Source organism: Nerophis lumbriciformis, linkage group LG05 (assembly GCF_033978685.3).
Source record: "Nerophis lumbriciformis linkage group LG05, RoL_Nlum_v2.1, whole genome shotgun sequence".
In the NCBI taxonomy this organism is placed as follows: Eukaryota; Metazoa; Chordata; class Actinopteri; order Syngnathiformes; family Syngnathidae; genus Nerophis; species Nerophis lumbriciformis.
Window position 1 is genome coordinate 18681224 of NC_084552.2, and position 8717 is coordinate 18689940.

The window sequence follows — 8717 nt, forward strand, 5'->3', positions numbered from 1 at the left end:
ATGCTAAATGGCTAATGGTGCCTCAAATAATGCATCCTTAGGAGTTTTACTCGAAAAATATGCTTTTTTTTAATCCTTGCAAACACAGAAAGTAGTTTTTACTCAATGTGACAGTAATATTCTTAAAATCCTGAGATAATGCGAAATAAGCAATAAAAATGTGTTCCATCATAATTTCTAAACCAAACATGCAAAATGTGTAAAAATGCCTGTAATATTGAATCCATGTGAGTTTTACTAGAATCAGTTGTTTTTGTAAGGTTTTACTTACTATGACAGTTATTTAAACTCTATGTATCTTTGTGAGTTTTACTAGAAAAAATATATTTTGAATGTTTACAAAAACAAAAGTTAGTTTTTTTTTACTCAATATGATAGTATAACTGTCATACTAAATCCATCCATTTTCTTCCGCTTATCCGAGGTCGTGTCGCGGGGGCTGCAGCCGAAGCAGAGAAGCCCAGCTACTTCGTCCAGCTCTTCTCGGGGGATCCCGAGGCGTTCCCAGGCCAGCCAGCTAATATAATCTTCCCAATGTGTCCTGTGTCTTCCCCGTGGCTTCCTGCCGTTTGGACTTGCCTTAACGAAAAAAGCAATACTAATGTATTCAAACACAACTCCTAAACAAAACATGTAAAATGTCTAAAATGCCTTTAATATTGAATCTATGTGAGTTTTACAAGAATCAGTTGTTTTTGTAAGGTTTGCAAATACAAAAATTAGGTTTTACACTTAACTTTATAACTCAATATGTGTGGCAGTTATACTACCACACTCAAAATGACAGTTATTTAAACATAACTCCTAAACTACACATGACCATTTTCTAATAATGCATGAAGAAAGGTATCTTTGTGAGTTTTAATAGTAACATTTTCTTTTGTAAGGTTTGCAAAGACACGAGTTAGTTTTTTTTTACTCACTTTGACAGTATACTGTCACACTCAATTTCAGTTATTTAAACATAACTCCTAAACCACACATACAAAATGGCTAATAATGCCTGTAGAAATGTATCTTTGTGAGTTTTACTGGGAAACAATATTTTGTAAGGTTTGTAAAGACACAAGTTAGTTTTTTTTTACTCAATATAACAGTATAACTGTCATACTATAATGAAAGTTATATAAACATAACTTCAAAACTACACATGAACATTTTCTAATAATGCATGAAGAAATGTATCTTTGTGAGTTTTACTAAAATGTTCTTTTGTAAGGTCCAGCTCTTCTCGAGAGATCCCGAAGCGTTCCCAGGCCAGCCGGCTGACATAGTCTTCCCAATGTGTCCTGGGGCTTCCCCGTGGCCTCATGCCGGTCGGACTTGCCCTAACAAAAAAAGCAATTAAAATGTATTCAAACACAACTCCTAAACCAAACATGTGAAATGTCTAAAATGCCTGCAATATTGAATCTATGTGAGTTTTACTAGAATCCGTTGTTTTTGTAAGGTTTGCAAATACAAAAATTAGGTTTAACACTTAATGACAGTATAACTGCCACACTCAATTTGACAGTTATTAAAACATAACTCCTAAACTACACATGAACATTTTCTAATAATGCATGAAGAAATGTATCTTTTGTGAGTTTTACTAGTAACATTTTCTTTTGTAAGCATTGCAAAGACACAAGTTAGTTTGTTTTACTCACTATGACTTTACTGTCACACTCAATATGACAGTTATTTAAACATAAATCCTAAACTGCACATGCAAAATGGCTAATAATGCCTGTAGAAATGTATCTTTGAGTTTTACTGGGGAAAATATTTTGAAAGGTTTCTAAAGACACAAGTTAGTTGTTGTTTTTTTACTCAATATGACAGTATTACTGTAATACTAAATATGAAAGTTATATAAACACAACTCCAAAACCAAACATGCATTATGTCTAAAAATGACTGTGATATTGTATCTGTGAGTTTTACTAGAATCAATTGTTTTTGTAAGGTTTGCAAATACAAAATTTAGGTTTTACTCACTATGACAGTTATTTAAACATAAATCCTAAACAACAAATGCAAATAGCTAATAATGCTTGGAGAACTGTATCTTTGTTATAGAGAGCCTGCTGACCAACAGCATCTCTGTCTGGACTGGAGCCTGCAGTGCCTCAGACTGGAAGTCTCTCCAGAGAGTGGTGAGGACGGCGGAAAAGATCTTCAGGAATCCTCTTCCTCCTATCCAGGAGATCGCAAAAAGCGCTGCCTGACCAGGGCTCAGAAAATTTGCAAAGACTCCTCCCACCCCCACCAAGGACTGTTTTCACTGCTGGACTCCAGAAAGAGGTTCCCCAGCCTCCGAAGCAGAACCTCCAGCTTCTTCCCTCAGGCCGTAAGAGGCTGTTCACCTTGGAGACCTGCTGCGGATACGGGTACGGCCTGGCGCGAGATTTACACCTTCTCTCTTGATGTCACATATACATGTACAATTATAATATCCCCTCAACTCCCCTCAAAATGGATTAACTCGCTGGAATTAAAAAAAACCCAATATAACATACACCCATAAACGTGGGGGCATGTGGAAAAAGTGCAATATATTTATCTGCACAATAATCTTTTTATTTATTTATATATATTTAAGTATATTTATTTATTTTATATATATATTTATTTATTATTTATATTTATTTATATATGCACCTTATTGCTTTTTTATCCTGCACTACCATGAGCTTATGTAACGAAATTGTGTTATCTGTGCTGTAAAGTTCAAATTTGAATGTCAATAAAAAGAAAGTCTAAGTCTTTACCAGAATAATGATATTTTGTAAGGTTTGCAAAGACGCATGTTAGTTGTTTTTTTACTCTATATGACAGTATAACTGTCATACTAAATATGAAAGTTGTAAAAACATAACTCCAAAACCAAACAAGCAATCCGTCTAAAAATGCATGTAATATTGAATCTATGTGAGTTTTACCAGAATCAGGTATTTTGGTAAGGTTTACAATTACAAAAATTTGGTTTTACTCATGACAGTATACCTGCCACATTCAATTTGACATTTATTTAAACATAACTCCTAAACCACACATGCACAATGGCTAATAATACCTGGGGAAATGTCTCTTTGTGAGTTTTACTAGAAAAAAATATATTGTGTAAGGTTTGTAAAGACACAAGTTAGTTTTTTTTTACTCAATATAACAGTATAGCTGTCTTACTATATATGAATAAATAAATAAATGGGTTGTCCTTTTATAGCGCTTTTCTACCTTCAAGGTACTCAAAGCGCTTTGACACTACTTCCACATTTACCCATTCACACACACATTCACACACTGATGGAGGGAGCTGCCATGCAAGGCACTAACCAGCACCCATCAGGAGCAAGGGTGAAGTGTCTTGCTCAGGACACAACGGACATGACGAGGTTGGCACTAGGTGGGGATTGAACCAGGGACCCTCGGGTCGCGCACGGCCATTCTTCCACTGCGCCAAACATTACTCCAAAACCAAACATGTATTATGTCTAAAAATGCCTGTAATATTGTATCTGTGTGAGTTTTACTAGAATCAGTTGTTTTTGTAAGGTTTTCAAATACCAAAATTAGGTTTTATTTACTTTGACAGTTATTTAAACATAACTCCTAACCAACAAATGCAAAATGGCTAATAATGCTTGGAGAAATGTATCTTTGTTTGTTTTACTAGAATGATTATATTTTGTAAAGTTTGCAAAGACACAAGTTAGTTTGTTTTACTCACTATGACTTTACGGTCACACTCCATATGACAGTTATTTAAACATAACTTCTAAACCACACATGCAAAATGTCTAATAATGACTGTTGAAATGTATCTTTGTGAGTTTTACTGGGAAAACAATATTTTGTAAGGTTTGTAAAGACACAAGTTAGTGTTTTTTTAATAAATATAACAGTATAGCTGTCATACATATGAAAGTTATAGAAACATAACTCCAAAACCAAACATGCATTATGTCTAAAAATGCCTGCAATATTGTATCTGTGTGAGTTTGACTAGAATCAGTCGTTTTTGAAAGGTTTGCAAATACACAATTTAGGTTTTACTCACTATGACAGTTATTTGAACATAACTCCTAAACAACAATTGCAAAATAGCTAATAATGCTTGGAGAGATTTTGTTATAGCGAGCCTGCTGACCAACGGCATCTCTGTCTGGACTGGAGCCTGCAGTGCCTCAGACTGGAAGTATCTCCAGAGAGTGGTGAGGACGGCGGAAAAGATCATCAGGACTCCTCTTCCTCCTATCCAGGAGATCGCAAAAAGTGCTGCCTGACCAGGGCTCAGAAAATTTGCAAAGACTCCTCCCACCCCCACCAAGGACAGTTTTCACTGCTGGACTCTAGAAAGAGGTTCCGCAGCCTCCGAAGCAGAACCTCCAGCTTCTGTAACAGCTTTTTCCCTCAGGCCGTAAGACTCTTGAACACATCATAATTAAATTATCTCCTCAACTCCCCTCAAAATGAATTAACTCGCTGGAATGAAAAAAACAATATAACATACACCCATAAACGTGGGCGCATGTGGAAAAAGTGCAATATATTTATCTGCACAGTAATCTATTTATCTATTTATATATATATATATATATATATATATATATATATATATATATATATATATATATATATATATATATATATATATATATATATATATATATATATATATATATATATATATATATACAGTATTTATATATTTATTTATCGAAATATGCACCTTATTGCTTTTTTATCCTGCACTACGACATTTCGTTCTTATCTGTGCTGTAAAGTTCAAATAAAAAGAAAGTCTAAGTCTAAGTCTAAGTCTTTACTAGAATAACAATCTTTTGTAAGGTTTGCAAAGACACAAATTAGGTTTTTTTTACTCAATGGTCATATACAGTATAACTGTCATACTAAATATGAAAGGTGTATAATCATAACTCCAAAACCAAACATGCAATCCGTCTAAAAATGCATGTAATATTGAATCTATGTGAGTTTTACCAGAATCAGGTATTTTGGTAAGGTTTACAATTACAAAAATTAGGTTTCACTCACAATATGTCCTGGGTCTTCCCCGCGGCCTCCTGCCCGTCGGACTTGCCCTAATGAAAAAAGCAATAAAAATGTATTCAAACACAACTCTAAACCAAACATGTAAAATGTCTAAAAATGCCTGTAATATTGAATCTATGTGAGTTTTACCAGAATCAGGTATTGTGGTATGGTTAACATTTACAAAAATTAGGTTTTACTCATAATAACAGTATAACTGCCACATTCAATTTGACATTTAATAAACATAACTCCTAAACCACATGTGCACAATGGCTAATAATGCCTGGAGAAATGTCTCTTTGTGAGTTTTACTGGGAAAAAAAAATATTTTTTAAGGTTTGTACAGATACAAGTTAGTTTTTTTTGTTCAATATGACAGTATTATTGTCATACTAAATATGAAAGTTATATAAACATTACTCCAAAACCAAACATGCATTATGTCTAAAAATGCCTGTAATATTGTATCCATGTGAGTGTTAGTAGAATCATTTGTTTTCATAAGGTTTGCAATTACAAAATATGGGTTTTACTCACTATGACAGTATACTGTCACACTCAATCTGACGGTTATTTAAACATAAGTCCTAAACCACACATGCAAAATGGCTAATAATGCCTTTAGTTATGTATCTTTGTGAGTTTTACTAGAAAAAATATATTTTGTAATGTTTGCAAAGACACAAGTTAGTTTTTTACTTAATATGACAGTATAACTGTCATACTAAATCCATCCATTTTCTTCCTGCTTATCCGAGGTCAGGTTGCGGGGGCAGCAGGCTAAGCAGAGAAGCCCAGACTTTCCTCTCCCCAGCCACTTCGTCCAGCTCTTCTCGGGGGATCCCGAGGCATTTTCAGGCCAGCCAGGAGACATAAATAGATAGATAGATAGATAGATAGTACTTTATTGATTCCTTTAGGAGAGTTCCCTCAGGAAAATTTAAATTCCAGCAGTAGTGTACAAAATTGTAAAAAGTGAAAAGTTAATAATGGGGGTATAAATTGAAACAAAATAGAAACATATTACAATAGAATAAAAATAAAAAGCAACAATGAGAATACAAATATAACAGTAAAATAAGAATATAACAAGAGAAACTAGGCAGTAGTGACCATATTTTGAAAAAATATTGCACTCTTATTGATTTGCATCCCCTGTCATCCTAGTAGCCCCCCTCCCCCCCAGAGAAGAGTTGTACAGTCTAATGGCGTGTGGGACAAAGGACAGCTCTGTCCTTTCCTGTACAAGTGGTCTGTGTTAACAGTCTAGTCCAGCTTATTGTCCACCGACACCCCAAGGTACTTGAATGATAGTCTTCCCAATGTGTCCTGGGTCTTCCCCGTGGCCTCCTGCCGGTCGGCCTTGCCTAACGAAAATAGCAATAAAAAATGTATTCAAACACAACTCCTAAACCAAACATGTAAAATGTCTAAAAATGCCTGTAAAATTGAATCTATGTTTTACTAGAATCAGTTGTTTTTATAAGGTTTGCAAATACAAAATTAGGTTTTACACATAATGACAGTATAACTGCCACACTCAATATGACAGTTATTTAAACATAACTCCTAAACCACAGATGAAAAATGTCTAATAATGCGTGAAGAAATGTATCTTTGTGATTTTTATTAGAAACATTTTCTTTTGTGAGGTTTGCAAAGACAAAAGTTAGTTTTTTTTACTCAATATGACAGTGTAACTGCCACACTCACTATGACCGTTATTTAAACATAACTCCTAAACTCATTCTTGCTAACATTGAGACCTCCGATTTCAAGAGGTGGGGGTGGGGAAGGCGCGGTCAGGGGTGGGGTAGGGGCGTGGTTGGGGGTGTGGTTAAGAGGGGAGGAGTATATTTAGAGCTAGAATTCACCAAGTCAAGTATTTCATATATATATATATATATATATATATATATATATATATATATATATATACACACATATATAAGAAAAACTTGACTTACAGTGAATTCTAGCTATATATATATATATATATATATATATATATATATATATATGTATATATATATATATGTATATATATATATATATATAAATATGTATGTGTGGGGAAAAAAATCACAAGACTACTTCATCTCTACAGGCCTGTTTCATGAGGGGTTCCCTCAATCATCAGGAAATATAAGACATATATATATATATATATATATATATATATATATATAAAATAAATACTTGAATTTCAGTTTTCATTTATTTATACATATACACACACATAACACTCATCTACTCATTGTTGAGGTAAGGGTTGAATTGTCCATCCTTGTTCTATTCTCTGTCACTATTTTTATAACCATGCTGAACACCCTCTCTGATGATGCATTGCTGTGTGGCACGCACAAAAGTGCTTTCATCAAATGCACGAGAGTCTGGAATTTTCCATCCCTCCCGAGCATGGCCAAAAGCCGGTCAATCTTTGCTTCCTGAGGAAGATCTTCACTGCCAAGCACTTGGTATTCCACTACTTCTTCCCGGAGGCTATCCAAGTTCAATCGCAGCTGCGGCTTGGAACTTATAAGCGTGTTTCTTCATCTTACTCGTCGTTGGCGTCGCCATGGCTGTATCTTCCGCGTTCTTCTGCTTTGTCTCCTTGTTGTGTGCTCAGTTGTGCACTGCACTCTCTAAAAGCCCTGGATGTTATTGTCACATACGCATGTACAGTAGATGGCAGTATTGCCCTGTTTAAAGAGTGTCACAACATTGCTGTTTACGGCAGACAAACTGCTTTACGGTAGACGAAAACGTGACTGCTGTTGTTTTGTGTTGTTACCGCGCTGGGAGGACGTTAATGAAACTAACTAACAATAAACCCACATAAGAAACCAAGAACTCGCCCTCGATCATTCTACAGTTATAACGTGATTGGGCAGGGATGCTGTTTATATCGTGGGAAAGCAGACGTGAATACAGGCTGTCCTCACTCAGATCAGCCTGAATTTCGGGAGATTTTCGGGAGAAAATTTGTCCCGGGAGGTTTTCGGGAGAGGCGCTGAATTTCGGGAGTCTCCTGGAAAATCCAGGAGTATTGGCAAGTATGCCTAAACTACACATAAAAAATGGCTAATAATGCCTGAAATAAGTGAGTTGTGAGTTTTACTCGAAACATATGCTTTTTTTAAGGCTTGCAAACACAACAAGTATTTGGTTTCCTCTATATGACAGTAAAGTTCTTAAAATCCTGAGATAATGCGAAATAAGCAAAAACAATGTATTCCATCATAATTCCTACACCAAATAAGCAAAATGTCTAAAAATGCCTGTAATATTGAATCTGTGTGAGTTTTACTAAAATCAGTTGTTTTGGTAAGGTTTACAAATACAAAAATGAGGTTTTACTCTTTATGACAATTATTTAAACATAACTCCATCCATCCAGACATCCATTTTCTTCCGCTTATCCGAGGTCGGGTCGCGGGGGCTGCAGCCTAAGCAGGGAAGCCCAGACTTTCCTCTCCCCAGCCACTTCGTCCAGCTCCTCCAGGGGGATCGTGGGGCGTTCCCAGGCTAGCCGGGAGAGATAAGCTTCCCGTTTCCTGGGTCTTCCTGGGCCTCCTACCGGTCGGACGTGCCCGAAACACCTCCCTAGGGAGGCGTTCGGGTGGCATCCTGACCAGATGCCCGAACCACCTCATCTGGCTCCTCTCGAAATG